The sequence below is a fragment of the Mesocricetus auratus genome, unplaced genomic scaffold (assembly GCF_017639785.1).
Source record: "Mesocricetus auratus isolate SY011 unplaced genomic scaffold, BCM_Maur_2.0 Super-Scaffold_15014, whole genome shotgun sequence".
In the NCBI taxonomy this organism is placed as follows: domain Eukaryota; kingdom Metazoa; phylum Chordata; class Mammalia; order Rodentia; family Cricetidae; genus Mesocricetus; species Mesocricetus auratus.
Window position 1 is genome coordinate 15863972 of NW_024429186.1, and position 26714 is coordinate 15890685.

At 50.2% G+C, this 26714-nt stretch overlaps 1 protein-coding gene across 3 annotated transcripts in view; it reads left to right on the top strand.

Annotated features, from left to right (window-relative positions):
- Positions 1-26714, top strand: part of Prima1 (proline rich membrane anchor 1) — a 50121-nt gene that overhangs the window by 15640 nt on the left and 7767 nt on the right. The gene's annotated exons all lie outside the window — the stretch shown is intronic.

Genomic DNA, 26714 nt, shown 5'->3' on the forward strand with positions numbered 1-26714 from the left:
TTCAGACTGGTCTTGAACTCTCTCTGTATCCCAGGCTAACCCTGAATGGTGTTTCCCTCTCCTGACAATCTTCCTAATACTGGCATCATGCCACAATTATGTTTGGCAGTCATTAACAACATGCACATACAGACATATACTCTTTGGCCTTTCATTTTCCTTTATAGCAATCATCCCAGCTTTTAAATATGTTATAACTGATTGACTAGTGCTTGGATCCTTGCCTAGGTAGCCACAATTGCTCAGTATCCTGCTGGATCCTTAGTGACAACTCCAGCTTTTTAGGCCATGGTCCTCAGTAGTTTATTTGATATATACATATATAAATCAGGCATAGGCTGGGTTCTGAGAATGCAATGACCAGTCAGAAGGGTCCCCACAGTTGTAGCACTTACAGTTTACTTTGCATATTCATGGGGTGGGAGTTGAGCTGTGTAAGAGGCACAGTGCAGGAAAATGGAAGACAGTATGTGCTGTGCTCTGAAGGCATGCCAGGATGGCCACTGATGCTAATGGACCTGAGATCCCATGTAAGCTGAGATCCCGGGGCTGCAAAGCTAGATTTCTGGGACTTTTGCTGGAGGCACCGTTTTCATCTCAGCACTGGTCCACGTTCCTGATCTTGGAGGCAGGACCTGGAGATCAGCTGGGCTCCAGCTCTTTACAGCTGTATCCTGGTCACTCAGGGTTCCTGTTTCCTCCGTCTCAAAGGTAGTTGTGGAAAATTTAAAAAATATGAATGATGCCTGGTAATGATGATAGTCAATACAATAGGGAATATAATATATTTATTTACCAGAGAGAGAGAATCACACAAGCTGGGAGTCAGAAGCGTGGCTGGCTTCCAAAAGAGGAGGTCCTTTTTCCTTTTGCTTCCTTTTATCTCTACCTGTGCTAATTTACTTGTCCCCGCCCTCATGGGCAGATAACTTTGTGGGGTTCACTCCTACAGCCTGGCACTGCCTCTGATGAGTGGCCAACTCTCCATAATTAGGATTTTTGTTGGTATTAATCTTACTTTAGCAAATGTCTTATCTAGGTCAGCCTCTATTCCTCCATCTGTAAAGCGGGCCAACTCTCACATTCTAGTGCACACTAAGCCCAGGGCATCCCCAGCCTGATGCTGTACCCAGACAAGGATCTGAGATCTTTAATAGCCCCCAGGGCTTCTAGTTATTAAATGGTTTTTTAAACTGAATTTCTTTTCCCTACTCAATAAAGAAATTATTTCAGCCTTCCATTCATTAATTTGCATCTAGCAACTTAGAAAACATTACAAAGTTCTGTGTAGATTAATTTGCTCATAAGATGGTTAGTCTTGACTTGTCTGTGTTTAGAGTCACTTAGGAGACCCACCTCTGGGCATGTCTGAGAAGGCATTTCTGGACAGGTTTAACTGATGAGTATGGGTGACACCATTCAATGGGCTGGGCTCCTGGACTGTGTAACAAGGAAAACCTAAGCTGAGCACCAGTGTTTGTCTCTCACTGCTTCCTGGCTGTAACGTGACCAGACATGTCAAACTCCTACTGTCGATTCTTCTTAACCATGATGCACTATGCCATAAAACCAGAAGCCCAAACAGACCCTTCCTTCAGTAAGTTGCTTCTTGTTAGGTGTGTGTGTGTGTGTGCGTGCGTGCGTGCGTGCGTGTGTGTGTGTGTGTGTGTGTGTGTGTGTGTGTGTGTGTGTGATCACAGGAAAAGTCACTGATCTTTAATCCTTGATTTGTTGAACACATTCTTATCAAGAGTTGGTGTTATGACACGCTGTAGGGTTACATCTCCACCCAAGCTTCTAAGGAACTGCCAGCTGCCTGAGTCCGGCACGACACGTTACACCAACTTTCCAAACACCCTAATCCCACTCTGCATGAGCTCCTTGTAAAGCTGCCCAGCTGACTCTTGAGACACAAGGCAGGACAGACCTACGCCCACAAGCCCACAAGGGAAAACAAGGGTTTGATAGGGTTGGCTTCCCTCTGCCTCTGGCTTCGGGGATATGTGATACTGACTGTGTTGAAGGAACAGAATCAGATTCAACTTGGTAGAGTCTGCCTGAATTCAGCTGAGCTGTTGCTCCTGCCTGGAGCTCCGTTCTACTCTCGAGGCTGGGAGCCTGGGCTGCAGGGCATCTCTTAGACCATTCTTTCTCGGGTCCACTTTTCTTCCACCGTGGGGTGGAGCCGGGGCTCTCTGCCCTGGCTGGAATCATATGATTCTGAACAAGTCTCCTCAAGTCCTTGATCTCAATTTCCAGATGTGAAATGAGACCACACCTGCTGCTAAATGCTGACAAATTACTGCGGAGATGAGGGAGATAGTGATGAGTTAGGGCCCAGGCTCCACCTGCATTAATTCTTATGGCAACTGTTTGTTCCTTTGTGTGTGTATGTGTACGCATGTGTGCGCTCATGTGAGTGGCTATGCATGTATACTCCAGTGTACATGTGCGTATGTATACTTATGGAGGCCAGAGGTGAGGTCAATCTCAGGTGTTCTTTCTTGGGGACCACACACTTGGATTTTTGAGACAGGGTCTCTCTGAGCTGGCACCCACTAATTAAGATCTGTGGACTAGCCAGCAAGTCCCAGGGATCCACCTGTCTCTGTTCTGCGTCCTCAACGCTAGGATGACAAGTGTATATCACATAGGCTGACTTTTTAAAGTATGGGTTCTGGGGATCAATTTCAGGTCAGTCCTGCTTCTCGTGCGTCAAGCGCTGTACCAACTGTCTCCCAGCCCATGTCAGCTGTTCATTTCTGATCAGTGTATGCTTGCTGAGCCCGCTCCCTGCAACGGTCACTGCTGGGAGGGTCTTGCCAATCCTGCAGACGTGAGCTACAGCAACAAGATGATGGGTCAAGCCTCATGTGCATGCTATGCATCATTGGACTTGATGTCCATTATTTCTTCCTTCGTTTCTCCCTTGAGCTTACCTGATGAGGTGTAGGCACCAGGCAGTGACAAGCACACACCACCGTGAACCTTCTCCTTAATCAAGTTTCCCCTTATATCTCCTTCATGGGCCCCAGAGCATGATGAGCCATCCACACTGTGGCCAGCAGACCACTCCCAGATTTCCTCTGCTCAGCTCTGAAAGGGGAAAACAGACTTAAGATTTCTACCAGGGTTCCCACTGAACATAAATGGAATCCGTCCCCTTTTCCTTGAGACCTGAGCCACCCTACAATCTGTTCATCAAACATCTGTTAAACCTCTTGTACCAACGCTCCACATACCACACTCTGCGGTGTCTCCAAGGCATCAAGCCTGTAAGCACTCTGTGTTTGCTGTGGAATACCCTCTGGAGCAGGGAGGGGGTGTGCACAGCCTTGGATCTGAAGTGCCAATTCTTGGGTATCATCTGTCACTGGCACCCTAGTAGCGAGAGGCTAGCTAGCTACTGTCATGTCACCAAAACATCTGTTGGTCCCTCTTCTTCCCCAACAAACCTGGCCCTAAGAAAACATATCCTCAGAAGACCCAAGTGATCCTCCCAAAGTTACTATCAATGAGGTACCTGGGACCAAAACCCAGGCCTCTCAAGTCTGGAACCTTCCCAAGCACAGCAGACATCAGGTGCTGTGAGTATCTGGCTCGTTTTCACTCCACCTCCAGGACTGTCGCCTTCCCAGCTTAGCACCAAGACAGATGAGCAGTCATTGCAAACTGTCATCTTAAAATCTGTAGCAACTGTGGCTAAGAAAATGACCATGGAGGAAAACACGTGGTCCCAGATGCAAATGACTTTTAACGTCTTGTTTTATTTGCTTCATTCTGTGTTCCATTTTATGTCTCTACCCTCATTTTACGTTATAAGCGAAGGCAAATTAGAAACCAATTAATTAGAATACATTGCTTAGGGAGAATGCTTGCAGGAAAGAAGCTGTGATCTGGCTTCTGCAGATGGCTAAGATGTAGCAGAGGGTGCTAGGAAGCAAGGGGTGCTGGAGTTGGAAACTTGGGTGCTGACTTGGTTTCCCAGAAGTGATGGATAATTGAGAAAGGAGATGCGTGAAGGGCCACGTGTAAAGAAAGAACACATCTGCTTACTACCTCCAAGCCATTCCCAGGATAGATTCTGCAAGCCAGGACCTGACTCTACTGGCCAGGTGGCACATCATAGCTGCAAGCCCACCCCCTTGCATGGACCTCATTTTTACTCACAGGACAGTTGGGGGAGTCAAGACAATGCTTAGGATGGTACCCATCATGGGCGATGAGAGAAGGGGTCCTGTTACCTAGGATGTCCCAGTGATGTCCAGGACAAAGCCACTAGTGTAGCCTGTTGAGTGTCTGTTCCTATCCCCAAGCCCAGGGACTGTTTGTGTATCCTGTCCCATCTGGTGGTACTGGACTTGACATGTGACAAGTGCATGCCAGGTGCTTACACAAATGCCTGCCTGAGTGACAGGATGATGAACACAGGCTGTCCGGGAGAGAGGAGCAGAGAGGGGACTCAGGTTTGATCAGGTCCTGCTTGTCACTTGCTACCAGTTCTTGAGATCTGTCCGATTTAGGTTTCTCCAGATGCTGAGCAAGGAGTCAAGCGCAAGAGGCCACTTTGGAGGTGATCCCAGGAAACACACATAGGGAGGTGAGGGAGAGAAGAGAAAGGACTGCAGCCAGTCATGGTGACTACTACACCTGACCCCGGAGCTCAGGGCAGTAGCACATACTGGCATCTAGAGTCTCAAACTGAGGCAGATACTTTCACTAGCGCTAAGGATGGGACTGTGGGTACCATTCACAATGGTACTGGAGTCACAGAGAGGACTGGGGGAGAGTGCAGAGGCGAAGGGGGCGGGGGACAGAGCTTGAGGTTCATGAGGACCAGGAGCCTGGGGAGAGTCTGAGGAATGACCCAGACATGTGGAGAGGAGGAGCCAGAGGCCAGGAAGGAGTTGAGGCCAGAAGCAGCTAGAGCAGCAACAAGCCATGTATACACCGCCCTTTATCAGTTTACCCCCAGACACCTGAATTCAGAGATCCCAGACACTGTGGATGGAGAGCATGAAGGAGATGAAGGATTTGGAGTGGGTGTTTCCACTCAGGGTCCAGCCATGGAAAGCAGTCGGTGACAGGAACTTACAGAATCCAGGGACTTCAAGGAGAAGGCAGAGCGCTGTGGGCATGCAAGGTGGGGAGAGATGCTCGTGGTCTTAGGGAGACATTTGGGCCCTGGGAGATGTACTGGCCTAGAGGGGGGAAAACACGAGCCAAGCAGAAAAAGCCAGCATGGGTGTGGTCGGGACCACTCAAGCCCACCGCATCTTGCTCCAAGAAGCCCAAGGGAGGACATTTGGAAGTAAGGCAACTTTCACTCATTCAAACGTTTTATTAAACATGTCTGCAGAACCTGAGATGTGCTCTAGGACAAAATGGGTGTGGAGTTGACATTCTGGCAGGGGATTAAGACCAGAAGCAGTCAATGTGTGGATTCTTTGGGCCAGACTGCAGCAGGTGTGCTAGCAAGGGTTGTGGTGGGGGTGGAGGTAGCTGGGGAAGGCCAGGTCACAGGAAGAGAAGACAGTGTCTGAGAGAAAGCTTGGAGAGACCTGGGGGGAGTACTGTGGATGGAGAGGGCAGCCAGGGTTAAAACCTGAGTTTGGAGACTCATCAGAGCAGCTGAACAGCAGCCTGAAGCCCTGTGGGACTAGAGCAAGGTAAGAAATGATGGATGGAGAGGGCAGAGAAAGTGGATCCGAGAGTCCACTGTGATGTCATGGGACTGGAGCCCAAGGGTAACACTGTCTTACCTGCTCCCAGTGGGGTTCCTCTAGCCGTTCTGCTGTAGAGATGATGGACAGAATCAGAAAGACCAGTCAATTGCAATGATCCAGGGGAGAGGGGGTGGCCCTGGCACCAGGTGATGCCAGCAGGGTTCAGATTCTAAAGAGGCGCCTGCTGTATGTATTTTTGGTAAGTCAGGTGCTGATGGGGAGTGTCCTGGGAAAGGGCAAGGACAGGACGAAGAGCAGAGAGAAAGGCTGCAGCATTGAGAAGGAATGTCAGGGTGGTCCATGTGGACGGTAGTTTCTGTTCTGCCTGGTCCTACAGACATTTAGCCCCAAATAGAAACACAGACGCTATATTAAATATTAAACTGTTGGGTCAATGACTTAGGCTTCTTGTTGGCTAGCTCTCTCTTAATTATTAACCCATTTCTATTAATCTATGTGTTGCCACAAGGCCGTGGCTTACCCATAATGTGGCATGTTACTCCTTCAGCAGCATGGCATCTCTTGGCAGCCTCTCTCTCTCTCCTTTCCCCCTGCATTATCCTGGTCGGGTAGCCTCACCTCTAACCTGCCTGGCTACTGGCCAATCAGTGTTTTATTCATCAACCAATAAGAGAAATATATATACAGAAGGGCATCCCCCATTCGCTCCATGATGGTGGAACTAAGCAGTCCATGTGTGAGTTAGTGGTGATTCAGTCCAACGGGGGAAGTTGCTTCCACATCTGCTAGGTGGGAACATCAGGGATCCCAAGTGAGCCTAAGAATCTGTCACCACTGTTAAATACTGCAATCAGGTAGCACAGTCTGGGTTGGCTCCAACCACATCCCTGGGGCCCAGGGACTAGCATCCTCAGATCTACCTCCCAGGCCTGGCTCAGGGCAGGGTCCCATGTCACCTCAGATGGTAGTAGTTTCAGATGACACAAGAAGAGATTCAAGAATGTCTGTGCATTGGCTACTTTTCTTTCCAAGCGCCCTACAAGAAGAGAGAGAAAGAGCTTATTTGGACTCAGACTTTCCCCATCAGGGTGGGGAAAACGCAGGGTCTGGACCATGAAACAGCTGTCAAGAAGTAGGGACGTAGTATCAATACTTGGCACATCTTTCTTGATGTTCCGGACCCCCAGCCCATGGGATGATGCCTGGCCGCATTTAGGGTGGGTCTAACCTCTTCAGTCAACCCTTTTTAGAAACAACTTCCTAGACACACCCAGAGTTATGTTTCCATGGTGACTCTAAGTCCAGTCAAGTTGACAGTGAAGATGAACCACCACAGCTTGGAAGCATCAAAGCCAGGGTGTGGCCCATAGTGAGCCAACAGTGAGCAATGAATGGAACATGTCGTCGAGGCAGGGGAGAGGACAGCAGTGAGAAGGCTGCTAAGAAGGATGGAGAGAGGAAGAGAAGGAAAACCCATAACCCCGAATCCTTTTAAGTTTCCTTGGCCACGTTTCAAATAAAAATAAGACCTGGATGTCCTGCGGGAGGCCATCACAGATGTAGAAGGGTCCCTTTCACCTTTTCTCTCCCAATAAACATCCACTGAACACCTACTATGGGCCAGATGCTGTGTAGGAGGTGGGGGTCTAGGGGGCGGGTATGAGTTCTAGAGTTAAAATGGAGACAGGGGCAGGGAACATCTCCAAGCAGGCTGGTCTTTGACAGAACTTGGAATAAGGAGAGGATGAGGAAGGAACTAAGAACAGGAGTGAGGAAGGAGAGGCCTAGGGGCCTGGCCTCCTTCCATCCCAGAGACACGGGTCGTCTCCATGTAGTGCCAGGCAGAAGGGGACATATGCAAAATTGACAGATCATGCCACTGGGCACTGTAAGCCATGGGGGAGGGTGGCTCGCAGGAGAGGGTGGCAGAGAGTGAGACAGGAGGGCCAGCACCAACTCACTCAGGGTCCACAAGCCATAGTTCACTTTGCGCAGAGCTGGGTCCTCTTCAAGGTGCTGTGGAGACCACTACAGAGCCTCGGGGCCATGAGGATGACCTGAAGGGACCCGCCTCTTTAGATGATCATTGGAAGTGAGTGGGGGCTGGAGAGGGGAACAGGCTGGTGAGGAAGCTACTGCTTCATCCAGGTGGTAGACCAGAGCTGGACTTGGATGACAAAGCAAAGGGACAGTTCCAAGATGAATTTTGGAAAGAATCGTGGAGCTAGGCGCTGCACGGAGATGATCCATCTCTCCAGGATGGAAGGACGCCAAGCCCCTGGCCGTTTGTGTGTCTGTGTTGGGGGCCTCACTGTGGTAACCATCTCTTTCTAAGATTATGCCGAGATGTTGGCCTGGTTTGTAGCCCTGTTTCTCGGGGCTTGATTTATTCTGCCCTCCCGTTCTTCTCTCTAAATATGGCTAAGCTGCATGCAGGGATGTCATCTGCTAGGCCCTGGGGCCATGCTGGAGTTTACTTGTGTCCTGGCAATGGCATCTGTGCCCCTCTCTGTCCCTTCCAGGAGGAGCCCAGTGAAGGCTCACAGGTCTTGGGCCAGACTGTCTGGGAAGTTCCTGGCATGCAATATCTAAACTGTAGTCTCCCAGGGGCAGAGAGAGGTGGTGAACACAGTCCTTTCTGGATGCTTCTCTGCCAGAACACCTCCCACCCCCCATGTTGGGAAGCCGGCACTGGGCACAGCAGACCAGCTAGAAATAAATGCCTTACATGGGTGCCTGGGCAGGGGAGTGGAGTTCTTGTTCTTCTAACCAGGTCCTCTCCTTCCTCATCTTCTCCGTATTTCAAGTTTACCTAAAGCCGAGCTTCAGGAGCAGTGCGCTCAGGGAGCTGACTCTCCTACAGTGGTTCTCCATCAGGGTGACAAGGCACTGTCTAGGTGTGTGTGGATCTGCAGGGGTAGCTAGTTCCTGGTACTTGAGCTGGAGGGTGAGTGCCCTGGCAGAGTGGGCAGGAGCCAGAGATAGAGTAAGTGCCATTCATCACAAAGTGAGGGTCCCCTACCTACCCAGCTCAGCTGTGTGTGTTGACTTTAGCTTGGCTGGAGGACAGGAAGGTGTCTAGCAGCTTCCTGTTCCAGTCTGTGACTATGGGCTCTGTCTCACACTGGACTCATATAGTCCTATATGGCCCATCTGATGCTTTTATGGGTGATGTTGTTTTTTACCAGTCATCCTGTTTGGTTCATCGTAGAGACAGAGCGGAGATGAATGGCTCCGGTGTCTGTGGGGACAGCGGGAATGCTCCCACGAGGAAGCAGTAAGGAAGTGAGAAATAGACCAGAACAGGGTTGGAACCTGTGGAGCCAGGATGTGGTTTCAGCAGGATGCTCCAAGGGAGCACACAGGAAGTGTGATGGGGAACACGTGGGAGGTCTGTCATTGGCTGCCTGAGATCAGGGAACTGGGGCCCCATCGTGTGTACCCCCACATTCTTCTGGGAGTGAAGACCCTCCATTGAGCACAGTGTCTTCTTCCAGTTCTTGGCTCAGACATGGCAGGATCCAATGGCACAAAGACCTGCCAAATTCTTCTTACTATTTTTGAGATTTAAAAAAATGCCCCCCCACCCCCGTCTATTTTCCATTTTCATTCTTTTTTCCTCCATGCTGCTGAACTCCTGCTCCCACCTAGATGGAGCCCATTGCTCTTATATGCCACCCCCTCCACCAGAGTCCCTGAGAGCAGGAAGCATGACAACTCCCCAGGGGGCCTTAACACAGACAAACAGCTGAATGATGTCCCATCCCCACCTCCCTCCCTGAAGCCAGGACCTGGATTCCTTCACAGTCAGAAATACACAAAGGATTTTCTTCTCATCTCTGAGAACATTCTAGGCCTTGTAGCAGCAAAGCAGTTTATCTTCCCAGTCACCTCGGAGATGCTTTTGCAGCCTGTAAGCCCTGTAGGATTAACCAGCTCTGACATTTTCACCCAACTGCACATCTTTCCGTGGAAGGGAGTGAGGGCGAGGCCTGATGGGAATGAATGTTGCCGTTTCTGAGGCACAGCCCTCATCTGACCAGACTAACTGTCTCCCCTTCCTTTCCCTCCTAACACACATCCCATAAACAATCCCACATTCATCTTCCCCTCCGGAGTTCTCACACTGTGTGCTAGCGGTGGGAGTTCTCTTACTGTTCAGGAAGTTTCTAGAGACTTTTCTACAAGGGAAGTGACTTAAATGGAAGCAATATTTAGCAAAACCACGATTAAAAAGATTAGGGTTCAGGCTGTTTTTTGGCAAGGGGCCTCTGGAAGATAAGCAGGGCAGAGGTGTAATATGTCTAATTTAGGCTGCTGTGTGAGGAAGAGACCAGAAGGGGAGACAAGGGACAAGAGGAGGCCAGGTGGGAGGCTGTTGAGGCAGAGACAAATGTTAGGAGGAAGTGCATGGCTTACTGTTGGATCACATGGAGGGAGGCGTCAGGAAGGTCCTGCCCCCTTTCTGGAATGCAGCAACTAGTGAGTTCATTGTCTTGTGTGAAATGAGAGCCCCCCTCCCCCCTGCATCCATGGAAGTGGAGATGCCAAGTCACAGTTGAGCACAGGCCAGGAGCTGGGTATCGGTTGGGTCTGGAGCTATAAGTGTGGAGTTGGCTTCAAGCCAGAATTAAAAGAGCTGGGCTGCATTGGTGTTTGAGGGAGAATGGATAGGGACAGACCCAGAACTGAAGCCAAGGCAACAGGTTCAGGATCTGAAGATAAAGTGCACTCTCTCCTTCCCATCTTCCTTTACTCCCCAAGAGATGGGTTCAAGTTTATCAGTCCCAAAGTCTGTGGCTGGGTCCTGGCCCCTAAGAAATACTGTTTGGCGTCCATGTTAGAAACAACACCAAATGTCTAACCTGTCACATCCAGTGTTTCAAAACAGAAAAGAACGTCTTGAACAGTCAGGGATATTTTACAATTTAAATCCTGTTCCTCCATTCTCTGTACAAAGACTGCAGTTCATGACACACCTGGAACTGTGAGCTGTGGCCCAGAGCAGAGCTGGACAAGGAGACAGAGTGTCTGAGGAATGAGGGTCACGATGAGCTTGGGGTGAGGAGGGCAAGGAGGCATAGAAAAGTTAGGAGGCATCTCACCGGAAACGGGACGGCTTTGGATTTTAGGAAAAGCAATGCCATGTGTATACTGTAAGTGAAATGGCAGTGCCAGGCTCTCCAACGTCCAGTAATATCCCTGTCTCAAGATCTGTGGAGTTCCACGGGAGGGAAGGGGAGTTGAGAATACAGACAACCCAACTCCTGCTTGACTGAGGGTACCAAGCTACCCTGTGAAATTACAGGTGACAGGCTGAGGTGCCCTCCATCTGAAAATAGCCCCAAAAGAAGAATGCAGATGAATTGTGGTGCATCTGTGGTCCCGTAGTCAGCTCTTACAAAACAAAAGACAACAGAAAGTGGCTCTATTCGTACTGATTCAGAAGTATGTTCTGCAGAGTGGATGTTGTAACACGCAATCACCAGCATCCCTGGTGTGTGTCTTGGGTGCTCCCATGTAGAGTGGCTATAAACATGCATCTGGAAGGATTCGTAGGAAAGGGGCAACCTTTCTGGACTAGAAAGTTCTAGAAACATCCACAAGCTGGCCAATAAGGGGAAAAGGGTTGGGTTATAACAGAGGATGCCCTAATGGTGGGAAACTTGATACTAAGCTAGTAGTCATGGGGCAATACCTTGCTTATGCCTGGCAACTGGTTTTAAGTTAAAAAAATGTATTCTTTCGCAATTTCATCCAGCATATAACATATTTCAATCACACCCCCATTTCCTTCTTATCCTTCTCTCACTCCCCCTAACACCCCTCCCCCACCTTTGTGTCTGTCTGTCTTGATGACCCCCTGAGCTCCTTGCATGAGCATGGGTGTGGGGTATAGTTATTTGCCACGGGCAATGCAGAAGCCAGATTTCTACAGCTGGTGGACACATCTGGCCTCTGAAGCATCACCCTGCCTTCAGGAGACAGTCTTCACCTCTGAGGCCCCGTTAATGTCCCTGTCAAAGGAAAATGATGGAGCAGTAGATCATGGTGACCTGTGAGGCCAGCTGTCAGCGAAAATAAAGAGCAGATGGCATGACTGGGCTGGTCAGGGGCTCAGTGTCATTTGGATTTTAGACTGAGGTGCTTGGGGGAGTTCGTGAGGACACTGAATTTCAGGGGAAGAATTCCTTGTATCCTCCCAACAGGGCTGGCGGTATAGCTTAGTAGGAGACTGCTGAGCATACACAAGACCGTGAGTTCAATCCCTACTACCGGAAAGGAAAAGAGAAGCTTTGAGCAGAGTGTGATGGCAAGCAGCTGTGATCCCAGCACTTGGGAGGCAGGGACAGGAGGATCAGCAGCCCAAGGCCATCCTCGGCTACATGATGAGTTGGAGACTAGCCTGGGGAACAGGAGATTCTGTAAAAAGTCGCCTCTCCGTTCCTCTCTTGCTGAGCATGTCAGTTGTCTTTGCTGTCACTCTTGAGGTATACAGAGTATGAATGAAGCCGACTTTGCCCTCCTAGGGACCTGTCAACTGCTGTCGGTGCCGGCAGAGGCCAGAAGAGAGCTACAGATCCGGAGCTAGGGTCGTAGGCCATTGTGAGTCACCTGACCGGGTGCTAGGAACCGGATTCATGTCCTCTGCAAGGTTGGCTGGTGCTCTTAACTGCCGAGCTACCTCTCCAACCCTCATCTGCTCTTGGATGGAGGGCGGGATTGGAGGTCAGGGGCAGTCCTCACGAGTGTCAGAAGCCTGAGACCAGGGTCCTGTAGGTAGCATTTGAATCTGTTCTTTAAGCTGGGCAGGGTACCTACTAAAGCTCAGTACCTATGGTCATGTCTGGTTCCTGGCATGTGTGGGAGAGAGCAGGGACTTGGGGGTCAGATGCCTAGAGTTCTAACTCTGCCGGTGACTTGGTGACTTTTCTCATTAGCTTGCTCTCACCCCTGCAGATGGGAACAACGAGGGGGACCTCTCCTATAGTGTCAGGAGAATTGAATCAGGTGATGATTCTGCAGTGATGCATGACATACAGCAGTCAAGGGAATAACAGCTACTTCTATAGCGTGTGTGTGTGTGTGTGTGTGTGTGTGTGTGTGTAACAGATATCAACTTCAGGTGTTGTTCCTCAAGTACTGTTCACCTTTTTTTTTTTTTTGAGAGAGAGAGAGGGTCTTTCACTGACTTGGAGCATGTCAAGTAGACAAGGCTGACTGACCAATAAGTCCTGGGATCCTCCTGTCTCTGCCTCCCCAGCACTGGGATTATAAGCACTCGCCACCTCGCCTGGCTTCTTCACACGGGTGCTGGGGATGAACCTCTGAACCGCTGCCAAGCACTCGGGCGCTTTGCAACTGAGCCATGCTCTCAGCTCCCCGTCCATCTATCCTTATTCAGCAAGTGGAAACTGTCAGCGTTCCTCTGTAGCATTTTCTGAAACCTTAGGTATTGGCTTGCTTTTCAGTGCACGACAGGAAACAAACAAACACTTGTGACAGCACAGAGACAGCCTGGTCCATCCCAACCTTGGCACTCCTTGGCCTGTCATATGAACATAAGCAGTGTTGCCCGAGACTTTGTATACACTGCAGTCATTACTTCTTTATATGACGGGAAAGCATCCATTCATGTTATAGAACTGAATTACCCTGGAGGTTGGTTGGTGTGATCCAATTTAGAATTGCACTGTCTGGGAGAGGTCCGAGTACCTCTATGCCTATAGTTATCAGGGAGGTCCTGTTGGGAAGAGTAGGGCTACCTGTCTGTTAGGTGAGGCCCGGTCTCAGCAACCTTTATGAAGACTCACTTGACGGACCTTCTGCTGGGAAGGTGGAAAGGTTTTGGTGGGTCAAGGAAAAGCATGCCTTGGTTAATGTCCCCTACCCCACCTTCTGTCAGAGACAAAGGCACATGTGACTACCATCTGTTCCCTGCTCCCAAGTTTCTGTGTGACCTCTTGTCAATACTCAGAAGAGGCCAGAGGCCACTATTTCCTGCCTCCTACCCTAGGCCCCCTGGCCCAGAATGAATGAGTTTCTTGTTCTCAGATTTAGAATGAATTAGTCCATGGGTAGCAAAGGCACACCACCCCCGGCCTTGGCAGAGAGGACTATGGGTATTGTGGAAAGAGTGCCAGGCTTCTTTCCGAATCCTGTTATGGACAGTCCCACTGTGCATCCTCTCTGAAGGCAATGGGTTCAGAACCTCAGAATGTCCCGTGGGAAGGCGATCAAGCTGACCTCCTTCGATTAGCCAGGTCTGGTGCAGTGCACACCAGGAGCCTAAATCTGACTTTCTGGTCTGCTGCTGACTGTTGGATGCACCAGCCACTGTGCTGAACTCAGGAATCAGGACAGAGGCCTGGAAGAGTTCCCCAAAACAGACAGTTGTTCATCATAGTTGGGGATAGCTGCCATTGTCATCTAGTGAGCAGAGGCCAGAGAATCCTCCAAACACGGAAACACCACAAGGCAGTCTGAGCTGCCAGTTGTGACGAAGTTGTGGGTGTTCCTAGCCCATATTGCCACTCTCATTGGGCTGCTGAGAGTCAGGGAGATGAGGTGACACGCAAAAGTTCAGAGAGTTCCGATAACAGCACCAGAACCCCGGTAGCTGGGTGGTTGACCTTGGTCTTCAGAAGAAACTGCATGTCTAGGTAGGGGAAAGGCCCGGGATTGTGCTTGTTGCCAGGGAGACCTTCCACACAGTCTCAGCATCACCATGCTTTGGACAAGCCAGGGGCAGAGGAATCATCCATGGGTGTTGGTCTTGGCCCTAGCCAATGCCATGCCAATGGTCTGTCTGCCCACAGTGAAAGACTTCACCATTGTCTCAAAGGCATAATGACTGCTTTTTAGGTTCTGGCCCCCTGCACACCCTGCCACGTGTGTGCCACATGTAGGGTTGGAAGGTCCATGACTCTTACCTGGCTCATCAGAGCCGACTCGCTGGGAGGGATGGCTCACACCACTATACCCTGCCCCAGTGGTGATAGCAGAAGTCTTCCCACTTAGAAGCTCTGACTGTCACTTTCCTCATGGTTCTGTGACTTTGTCTCCCTGACCCTTTGGAGGTTTCCATTTCCTTATCTGGAAAGTGGAGCTGATTGCCATCTGTGCTGCCCTTCTGATGGAGGAAGAATCTAAGAATGAAAGGAAAATGGAAGAAACACATGCTTTAACCACAGTGGGCTGTGTTGTTTTTACTTTTTAGCTCTTTGATCTTTTGCTCTTTTGAGGGACCTGTCACCCGGCTCCCAAATAAATACACATGGAGTCTTATTCTTTCTTATGCACGCCTGACCTTAGCTTGGCTTGTTTCTAGCCAGCTTTTCTTAAATTATCCTATCTACCTTTTACCTCTGGCCTTTTATCTTTATCCTATATACCTTTCTTTACGTCTTACTCCGCGGCTTGCTGCGTAGCTGTGTGGCTATGTTGCTGGCCCCTGATGTCCTCCTCTCCTCCTTTTCTCCCTCCTCGATCCTCTCTTCTCAGATTTCTCCTCCTCTTCATTCTCTCTGCCTGCCAGCCCTGCCTATCCTTTCCCTGCCTAGTTATTGACAGTTCAACTCCTTATTAGATCAATCAGGTGTTTAGACAGGCAAAGTAGCACAGCTTCACAGAGTTACACAAATGCAGCGTAACAGACTGCAACACATCCTTGCGTCATTACACAAATGCTCCGCAGCATAAGCACATGTAACACACCTTACAATAATTTCTGCTACAGTGGACCCATTTTGTTCCTTTCCTTTTGCTTTTGGTAGGGTAAGTAAAGTAGCTATGGTGGCATTTAGAAAGGGGCCTCCTGTCCTCATGACTCTGGCCCAGTGCCAGCCAAGCATCCAACAACCCTCCTCCCTGATAATGGTCATGGTGGTGCCTGTGGAACATGGTAGTCATCTCCCACCCTACCCCCACACCGTGGTACTGGGCACTCGACAAAAGGCAAGTGCCACTGAGAAACTAAATGCCAGGTTTTATGTGTGTGTGTGTGTGTGTGAAGGCACCATCCACCTGTGTTTTTTTGGGGGGGAGTGATTATTTGCTTGTTTTGATAGGGGCCCTTAACTGTAGGCTAGACAGACTGCCTGGGAGCCCCAAATATCCACTTGTCTCTGTCCCCTTAGGGCTGGGGTTATGAGTTTGTGCTACCATCAGCAGCTTTTTATGCAGGCTCTGGGCATCAGACCTGGGTCTTCACACTTGCACGGCAGGCTCTTTATTGACTGAGTCGTCTCTCTAGCCATTACAATACTGATGGTTTAGATCAAGCTTGAGTAGTCGTATATGGATGACAGTGACTGTATGGAGAGCGTGCCCTTGAACAACCAGCATGGATACTTGTACCTTTAAGTATGGTTTTGTCTCAAAGCCACATACATGCCAGTTTTCTTCCTTTCATTAAACAAAGGCCTGATGAGCATCAGGGACTTCCTCAGCATGTTGTGCCTATGTGGCCTCAGCCAGGACAGAACTGATCCTAGCATCGCCCAACAGAGACTTTTACACAAGACCTCGGCTTTGGCCAGAGAACCAGGGAAGGGTAGCAGGTTCTGGGAGTGAATCTTCCAGAACATAGAGTTCATATGCTCCTCCCTGGTATAGAATTTCATCCTCTACGGCTGCCAGGGACTGTCAGCCCTTGGTGATCTCATATCTGGTGTCTTGATGTGGACCTTGTCCTTGGAACCTCCCATGAGGACTTTATAAAGCAGGTGTTTCCAGGGGAGACTGTGGGGCCATGGAGGAGATGGGAAGGCATGAGAAGAAGCCTGGCCACATGTCCCCAAGAGGTGGCACCTGCCAGGCAGAGGGCTGAGGTCCCCCCGGCTCGCTGCTTTGTGCCTTGTTTCTCTAACAGCCCAGCTCAACGCCACCAAGAAGGGCTGCAGTTCTGGGCCAGCGACATCCAAAGCAGAGCCCCTGCATCCGTGCCCACACTGGGAGCACTTTCCTCCAGCTCCCAGGGAAGGCTGTCACGGCTTCTGTGGATGAGAACTTGAGGGAGGGCTGTAAAATTTAGTGCTCTGACTGAGGGGCGACTTAGCGGGTATGGTTTTCTAAGTCAAGATGCAAACTTAAGTCCGCTGTCTGTCTGTCTGTCTGTCTGTCTGTCTGTCTGTCTGTCCGCTGTGCTTGACTGCTTCTCACATTGTCACTCCTAAGCTTTCTAGAAAAGAGAGCCCTGTGCCACAAGCCCAGAGATTACCCTAGGGAATTGGTGTTACATTTGGGAAAATAATAAAACTGAAGAACCAGAATGCTCACACTTAACAATACAAATGAGATATAATTTCAGTGCAAGCCCAAATTCTGTGAAGACGTATGAAGAATCTGAGGTAAAAACAGTATGCCTTAGAGGTGAGCAAACTTTTGTCAAAGGCCACACAGTAGATATTTCAGTCTTTGTAGGCACATAGTCCTTGGCACAGCTATTCAGCCCACTAAATGTATGTGTCTATGTTCCATTAAACCTTGTATATAAAACAAGCAATGGGCCAGCCAGCCTTCAGACCAGAGTCACTCAAGGTGACCCTGAAACTTTCTTTTCAATAATTAACTGTTTAGACAGAACTGCTTCTACCAACCTGGGTATTCACAAGGCATCCTCCATCATGGGTTAAAGGCCTTCATGAAGGGGCAAAGCCATCTAACAGCTGTTGATGCTGATAAGCACAGAGGTTCTGCAGGGCTTTCACTGTAGACAGCAAGAACATGTCCCCATCCTTAGACCTCAAGCTTCTCTCAAGCAAAAATGAGTTCACTGTGCCCAGTCAAGTCCCACTGGCCCCCTGTCATGCCACCACTACCTGTTTGCTTAGTGATGTGTCTGGGTGAGGCTGGAGTCCTAGCCTGCACTTTTGATGACTGTTGAATTCATGCCTCGTCTCCTGTAGGTCGCTGGTGCTATAAGAGCTGGGTCCATCCTGTGCCTAGCATCTATCCCAGTGCACTGTGGGAGTGGGTGGGTGGACTCACATCAGAGCGGAGAGGGCATGGCAAGGAGATCAGCTCAGTCGTCACCCAGGGCTTGCTAGATACGGGACCGACCTCGCTGTCACTTCTGGACAGGGCTGTGATGTCCTAGAGCTGGCAAACGGGGACCTTCGGTGCTGTGTTGCTCCTGTGCCTTGTTGGGGACAGCGGGCATGGCAGATTTGAGAAGGGGACCAGAGCAGACAGGAAAACGTTGGGCCAGGCTCCCGGAGTAACAAATCTTCACTTTTGAGAACCCAACAAAGAGGGCTATTTGAGAGAAACAAGAGAGGTCATGTTTCTCAGTCCCACAGAAGCAAAATTAATTATACCAGCTTGTGGCCCACTGTTCCCAGCTTTTGCCCAGGCCTCCTGTGATCTTTTCCTCACCCAGGAAAAGCTGTTGCTGCACCCCACCAGAGAGACATGAACCTGATTCATAATTTGCCGTCCCTAATTAGGCCCAGGGATGAAGGAGACAATTATTAATAATGTATCCGGGTTTTTAAGTGCCCCACAGGAGCCGAGCCTTGAGAAATGGCACTCTTGATGATAAACAGCCATACCGCCACCACACTGGGCTCTGTGCCCAGACACAGGGCAGAAAGACATTGGAGGGGAGAGTGGTCCATGGAGCGAGGGCTGCTAGCTGAAGTCACAGATGAGAGAGTCTACAGCTCTTTGCCTGGATGTGTGTGTGTGTGTGTGTGTGTGTGTGTGTGTGTGTATGGTGTGTATGTGTGTATGTGTATGTGTGTGTATGTGTATCTGTGTATGTGTGTATGTGTATCTGTGTGTATCTGTGTGTATGTGTGTGTATGTTTATCTGTGTGTATGTGTGCATGTGTATGGTGTGTATGTGTGTGTGTATGTGTGTGTATGTGTGTGTGTATGTGTATGTATGTGTATGTGTGTATGTGTGTATGTGTATGTATGTGTATCTGTGTGTATCTGTGTATGTGTATGTGTGTTTATGTGTGTGTGTATCTGTGTGTATGTGTGCATGTGTATGGTGTGTGTGTGTGTGTGTGTGTGTGTGTGTGTGTGTGTTGCGGGTGGGAGTGTCAAGCCTGCCTTTGCCACCCTAAGTCCATCCAGATAGGGCTCTTTCTTTAGATAGTTCCTTGGCCTTCCATGTAGGACTAAGATTCAGTATTCCCTGAGAGAGGGGACCCCAATTTACAGTGACAGCAGCTTCCCTTTCCACATAGCATTGACTCCCGTCTCCCTGTCTCAGTTTCTCTAAAACATCTCCCAGCAGTCTCTGTACCTGTGGGCTTGCTTGCTTGTGTTCTATTTAGGGGTCACGTGTTCAGATCTGTCTACGTCCCAATTCTGGGATAATGTCACTGGGTTCTGCGCCATGGTTTCCTCGGCTGTCACATCTTGTCCTTGCTCCCTGCAAACATCCACACTCAGCACCCACGTCACCATACCCTGCTGGACACAGCCAGCCTTGGCTTCTCTGCATTCCCACCTGTCCTATGCAGGGAAGGGTACCCTGAGCATGGCACACAACTTTGAACTTTGGGTTCATGACCTCAGGTCTCTGGGGTCTTTCTCACTCCCCCTTTCACTACATCATCAGTCACTCACTCTCCTGGACAACCGGTTTACAACCTGCCACGGCCCCTTGGTACACTCAGTTCTTGACCTGGCTTCACACCTGTTCCTTGAAATGATTGACACATCCAGAAAGAGACACCCAGGCTCTGGAGACGCCCACCCCCTGCAGTATAAACTTCCAGCCCACCTCAACTACAGGGCAGGGCTCCATCTGAGACCTAGGCAGGGGCTCCTGATCTTGGAAGTGGCGGGGGCGGGGGTCTTCCTCTGCCTGGCTCAGGGTCCTTAATCTTCTCCCTCTCTCCTAGACCCTACCCAGTGAATTCTCTTTCTCCCTCACCCACACACACATGTGCACACACATATGCTCTACCACACACCTGAAAATCCTTCTCTGGTCATCGCTTGCCCACTGTCTATGGCTCCATGGGGCCGTTTCCTTTGGCAGCAAAGCTCTGTGTCCCTCCTGCCTGCCTCTCCTCCTGCACAGTCCCTCTTACAGAGCCCCCAACAGGCTTCCCCCTTCCGTCCCTCCAAAGCCTTCTGGAAGGACACCATTCTCAGAGACCCCCAGCTGACTTTTCCTCTCCTGTCATTGGCCAGGCCTGCAGGACCCAGAAGCCACTTAAAGTAGAAGCTAAGGACTAGACCAGCCCAGCCTGAGACCACGAAAACCCACCTCTGCTAGGCTCTGAAGGAAAATCTACAGGAAGAGAACTAGGCTCCTGCTAGGGAGATGGGAAGGAGGCAGGTATCTGTGTTAGCTGCCTGTCTTCGGATCTTCTCTAATCCTGGTACCTCCTTGGAGGGGCTCTACGGCTTCTCCCAAGTTACAGTGGGTGACACAGACAAAAATCTAACAAACCCAATGGCTTGACCACTCAGAGCCTGGACTTCAATGCCAGCTCCTGACTCAAGGCCACTGTGGAAAATCACTGCACTAAAGTGAGCAATGGGCTCCCAGGGAGGCTGAGCCTCTGGATGTGAGGAGGATGGGATCACCCGAGCAGGTCAGAGGTCAGGAGGGGGCAAAGCAGGGGACGGGAAGGGAGGGGGGTTGGCTGATGACTGAGAAACTCGGGGAAAGAAATCCAGAAGAGGGTATGTCTGGGGTGGGGCTGAATCCAGATGAAGGCATAGTTCCTGGCGACACTGAGGAGGACTCCTTTCAGTTAGATGTCTCCAGCCTGGACCAGGTCAGTGGAGCACATCTGGGAGATGCTCTGTGCACAGGGAAGCTGAGAGTCACTGGATGCAGAGACATGGCTTTTAGGGCTACAGTGAGTGTAGGGTTCTGAGCATCCCAGCAAGGGCCTAGGCCGTCATCCCTTGTGTTTTGCCCATATAGTCCTGGAGGCACACTGACGCCCACCCCTTCAGAGCCTGAGCAAGTCTTTATTCATGTCATAGTGTGGCTGCCCTGCTGGAGAGTTGTCTGCAGCAAGCAGGGGCACCTTGGCGGCTGGGGATGTAGAGGGGGACTTCCATCGGGGCTTCAGGAGGGCTGGTGAGCACAAGACAGAATAGGCATGGCATTACCTGTCTACATATTGCCCGCCCCCAACATGGGTAGGAACCTAGGATCCTAATACGGTGTTCTCTTTGTTGGGTATATCCCTAGCAACTGTAGATATGAGGCCTGGGTTCCAGAAGACACAAGTACCAAAGCCTTGTGATTTATCTGTGGTTTCAAGTCTAGGCCGACCCATGGTCTCTGGTGAGAAATGAAGAACAGCCCCACCCCCACACTGACCCTGAGGCCTCCATGGGTGGTGGACACCCTGGCACAGGCCTCCCCATGGATGCCCAGTGCCTGTGAATGGCTAGCAGCTGCTGAGAGTCAGTCCCTTGTGTTCATAGACAACGGGCCTCTGTGTGGGGCAGGCCATGAGAGAGAAGTGGTGTCCCTCCCCCACACCTCCTTCCTTAGTGGACATTGGGTCAATGTCCAGCAGCCCAGCAGTGCCAGGGCTTCAGGCACTGAGGCAGGAGGAGAGCTGGAAACTTGAGAAGGAACTTCTGAGCGGGCATTCTCTGTGTTTGCTACAAGTCACAGAGTGAACTCGGACTGTGAGGCCACTGCACAGCCCTGGGCCAATTCCCCGACCACTCCAAGCCTTAGTTTCCTCCCTGGTCCCTAGGGGATTGTGAAACAAATCCTGCCACCACTCAAATCTTTACCATAACTCCTAGCTCCTCATTCCCCTTGGAAACCACACGGGACCAGGGCGTGTCCTAGATCACTGGCTGGGGCAGGAATAGGTTGTTCACTTGTTAACGTGCTCTGTGCCCTGTGCCCTCAAATCTTTCTTCGAGGAGCAAGACAGGAGGGAGAGCACAGAGAGAAGCACCATGCCAAAGACCAATAAATGCCATAAAATTGCCCCTTGAAACTAGATTTGTCATCTGTACCTGTTGGTGCTGCCAAGACCATGTAAACCCAAGACGTAATGATTTGGGGCCCAGCCTAACCCGTGCCTGAGGTACCTCTAGGAAGCAGGTTCAGGGTCCTCACCCCTGGAGGGAGCAGGGAACTGACCTCCTCAGTACCCAGATAAGCCAGTGCTGGCCTGATTTGTCACTGCTTGTGAGCCACCCGTAGACTGTTCTGGAGGCTGGAAGCAGGAGAACCAGGAAGGGAGGCCCTCCTCCCCTGAGCATAGCAGTGTAACGATGGCCAATTAGGCCTACAACCCTTTCAGTTCCCAGGGAGTCAGCCGCAAACCACTGGGGCAGCTTGCACATGAGTCACCAAAGACTTTGAAGCCAAGGAGAGGCGTCTAATGATGTCTCCGAAGCCTGCGGTGTCCCAGTAGTGCCTGGCATTCAGGCTGGGCCTAAGAGCAGGGTTGAGGGGCAGAGCACCAGATAAAGCTGTGACTCAAGGTGGAAAATGACCGTGCAACCCCCCTACCATGTGTGCATGTGTGCGTGCATGCGTGCATGCGTGCGTGCGTGCGTGCGTGCGTGCGTGTGTGTGTGTGTGTGTGTGTGTGTGTGTGTGTGTGTGTGTTCTGCTTTCCATTGACTCAGAACATCCTAGGGCAGGGACCACCTCTGTCCTAGTCGCTGCCTGTATTCCTTCCCTCCTATGCTGCTCTAGAAATTCCTTGAGGCAGAAAGCTGGGGATTACTGTCCATCATCGTTGTCATCGTCCTCTTCCTTGCCACTGTCATGATAATCATAATCGTTGTGTCGGCGTCTTTAGTTAGCATGCAAGACCACAGGCTCCACTGTGTCTTCTTCATGATCTGTTCTCATTCATCCTCTCTCCCTCCCCTCACTCTCTCCATCCCCTTCCTGCCCCCTAGCCTTGCCTCCTGCTTTCACAACACATGCGCTCCAGAGCCTCTCCTTTGCCCCACCCCTCCCTTCTGAGCAATCTCTTCCTCTCCTCTCATCCTCTACTCTACCAGACTACATCCATGTGCATGTGTGGGTGCATGCATACACACACACACACACACACACACACACACACACACTTAAGGTTTAATTGTGCATCCGAGAGAGAACTGTTTGTCTTTCTGAATCTGGCTTATTTCACTTAATAATCTCTGATTTCATTCACCCCCCCCCCCCGTAAACATTGTGTAATGGATCATATTTTCTTTATCCGTTCATCTGTAGATAGACGTCTAGGCTGGCTCCATTTCTTAGCTAATGTGAACAGTGTAGCGCTGAACATGGATGTGTAAGTGTGTCCGTGGCAGGAGTAGATTCCCCCATGTGTGTACCCAGTGATACAGCTGAGTTAGATGATATTTCTAGTCTCGGGTTTCTGAGAAGCATCCATGCTGATCCCCACAGTGGCTGCCCCCATTCACACTCTGCCTCTTTCCCCACATCTTCCCTGGAATTTGCTGTCATTTGTTTTCTTAGGGATAACCATTCAGATGGGTGTGAGAAAGAATCTCAAAGTCATTTTAATTTGCTTTTCCTTGGTGGCTCAGGATGTTGGACACCTTTTAAAGTATGTATTACCCCCTTGTGTTTCTTTTGAGAACTCTGTTTAGCTCATTGGCTCGTTTATTGATCAGGTGGATTGCCTGTCTTTTTTGTTCAGTTCTTTATACAGTTTAGATATTAATCCTGTCTGCTATGTAGCAGGTGAAGATTTTCAGCAGGACATCTCTTTGCTCTGATGATTGCTTCCTTTGCTGTGCGAAAAGATTCTTAATGCCACACAGTCGCAGCAGTCAACCCTTGGGATTGTCATCTGGGCTCGGAGTCCCTTTCGGAAAGTCTCAAAGCATCTTCCTCTAATGGCTTCAGAGCTCCAGATCTTAAATTATTTAAGGACTACCATCTTGTTGCCATTGCCCATTGTTTCAGATATTTGGAAAGTTCTGGATGTTCGGGGAGAGTCAGCCAAATCCACTTCATTACCTCTTGTTACCTGGAAGCAGAAGTCCCAAAACCTTTAACCATGGTGTCCAGGGCCTGGCCCAGGCGGAGTATTCCCAGCCCTTTAATGCAGCATGGGCTGACTAAAAAGAATGAGACTCCCTTGACCCAGAAGACTTGAGCCTGGGCCTTTTCCAGTATCCTCATGGCTGCCTGTCCCATCGTCTGCACGGGATCAGGAGAGTTGTCTGATACGTCAACTTCTGAGGTTCAAGAACTGGTGACATGACCCCTGAGGTTTCAGATCAGCTCCTGCCTTTCTGTCATGTTCAAAGGGAGTGACAGAGACAACAGGACAGAGGCAGCTCTTTCCTGGTGCCTGACGCTCCCCGTCTGGCCACCTGCCTGTCACCCAGGATTGCCAACTCAATGTGCAGGTATTGGCAGTCAGCGCATGCCACTTCTTTTGGAGACTGCTGGCTCCTCATGCAAGAAGATCAGGTTTTAGTCAGCTTTATAACCATCCCTGGGCAGCTGGCGCCAGGTCTGGCAGAGGACAGCTTGCGTCTGATTCATCTCTGTACCCCCAGCACCTAGCAGTGGGCTCCGAGCATGCTCAGTACATGTCCAGGGGAATGCATGCATGAATGAGCACTGTCAGGAAGCAGCCTCTAAAGATGAGCCTCTAGCCTGCCCTTGTGGTGAGCTTTTACCATCTCTTCAGGAGTACCGAAGGGAATGGAGGCAGTAACCAGGCTAATGGGCAGCTCCAAGGTCTTGTGGTCCTCACTCTAGCCCTCATGTAAGTTGCTCCAATGTTTATTCTGTTTTCTGAAATGACAATATCCAGGCTCCCTCAAGCTCTGGCATTCTTTAATCAACTCAAGCAAATGCGAACGCCATCTTCAACTCCACCTCTGGTTTTGTGACCAAAAGCTGTCCTATGCCACCAGGTCTCTTGAAATACCTTCTCTCTGCAGATGCAGGGTTTCTGCCTTGGGTTGGGTTGTTGCCTTCCACACATACAGCATTCATCTGCACCTTCTGAGTCCCTCAAGGTCTCAGACAGAAGGGCACACAACCAGAGCTAGCTGCTTCCACTACCAATGCCATGAAGAATGACCATAAAAGGACAATCCCCACCCCACCAGCAGGGTGTAAGGGAAGGTAGCCCTGCCAAATTCCAAACTGAGCTTTGCAGCCTGCAGTGTGGATGGACTTTCTAAGGAGGGCCTTGCTAGCACCTTTAAGGGACAATTCTAACTTTAGTGCATCATTATTAACATACCTATGTGGTGCCTGTGCCATGAGCAAGTCTAATGTATCAGGCAAAATCCTGGAGATTTAAATGAAAGACAAGAAGTCCGGCTGTTTTTGCTAAGAGAATGTGTGTGTGTGTGTGTGTGTGTGTGTGTGTGTGTGTGTGTGTGTGTGTGTGTGTGTGCACTTGACTTTTTATTGGGAAGGAGAAGCCTTATATACAGACTTACAGCACAGTGGAAAAACCCCAGGTGTAAGAGTTCGTTTTTTTTTTTCATAATGAGAGGTTGATGCCAGTGGGGCAAGGCTAGGGCTGTAAGACAGGACTAGAAAACAGGATGCACCTGTGGTTATTGGCTGACAAGCAACTCATAGAAACCCCGTGAGGGCTGGGGCCCAACACCCCTAGCTGATGGATTCATTTGTTGTGATGACCAAAGAGATCACTTTCTCCTTCCTGTGCTTCCAAATGCTGTGTAACCACTCCCAGGTGTAACCACTTGCTGAGACCACACACACACATTTACGTATGCCATGCACACACCAGGGCCATCCTATAACATGTGTTTACCCAAGAGGAATATGAGGAATATGAAACTGTCTATACAAAAGATTCCTTCACAGATGTTTATGACAGCTTTTCCTAGAGACCAAAAATCTTCAAACAGCCTAGGAGCCCATCCGCAGGTAAATGGACAAAAGGTTGTAGCTAGCACAGGAACATGGGGCTGGGGGCGGGGATATTATTCATCAACAATAAAAGGAAGACCTACTGAACTACATAGCTACCTGGGTGAATCCCCAACACTGCTAAATAGATAAAGCGGTGTGAAAGAGACAAGAATGTGCTTATCACATGATTTCTATGAATGCCAGGAACAAACACGTCTTGCCTATATTTTAGCAATCATTAGGATAGGTGTCCCCAATTAGGGGTTATTGAGGAAGAGACTCGAGGGTACTTTGGAAGTACTGGGAATACTGGGTGTGGCTTCTGCTGGTATAGAGATCTGACACAGCTGTCAGGTGCTGTACTGACAGGAGGGAATCCCCCCCTGGACACATCCTGGTGTCCTCCAGTCATCTTCAACTGCTGTTGTCTACTTCCAAGTGACTAGTACTGAGGGGACAGAGCTGGGGACATAGTTGTGACTCTCGCACAGATCTTCACAAACCCTGAGGACTTGTCTAGCCCTGTCCACCTGTGTGGTCTGTCTACTCCTCTCCCCCCCCCCCCACACTCCCTCTGCTCTCTGCCTCTTCGCCCCCTCCCTGCCCTCCCCTCCCCCAGTCCTTTTATAACACCAGCACTTCCTTTTCTTTGTGGCATCTGGTTCTTTCCAAGCCTGTGCTATGGGGCTGGGCTGTCTATGCCTTACTCACAGGGTAGTAACAGTCTCTGAGACAGTATTAGACCAGGTGAACACCAATACTGCCCAGACCCACCAGGGAACAGGCTTACCCTAAGGATGGGTAGGATGAGGACAGGAGGTGGAGTCAGGTGTCAGATGCTGTGATGCTCACACACCTTCCCATGCTCTGGCCCCTTCCAGGCACACTGAGAAAGCCACTGGTAGCATCACCTGGACCTAATCCAGGCTGGTAGAGCGAGCCTCACAAGAAGCTCAGTTCCAAAACACATCCAGGGTGTTTCCTTTCTCCTCCTAAGTTCCCTGAGAGCCCGCCACCCCACCCCCAACCACGGTCGCACCGGATTTAATGCCTTGACTTCGAGAATGAGATGTTCTGTTATTTTTCATGGGAAATTAAACCCGACCCTGCTGTCAGTTAGCTCATGCCTGGGAGGACGGAGGCCTGCTTAGCCAGGCACTGGAGCTCAATCCGGCTCTGAGCTTGCCAAGGAG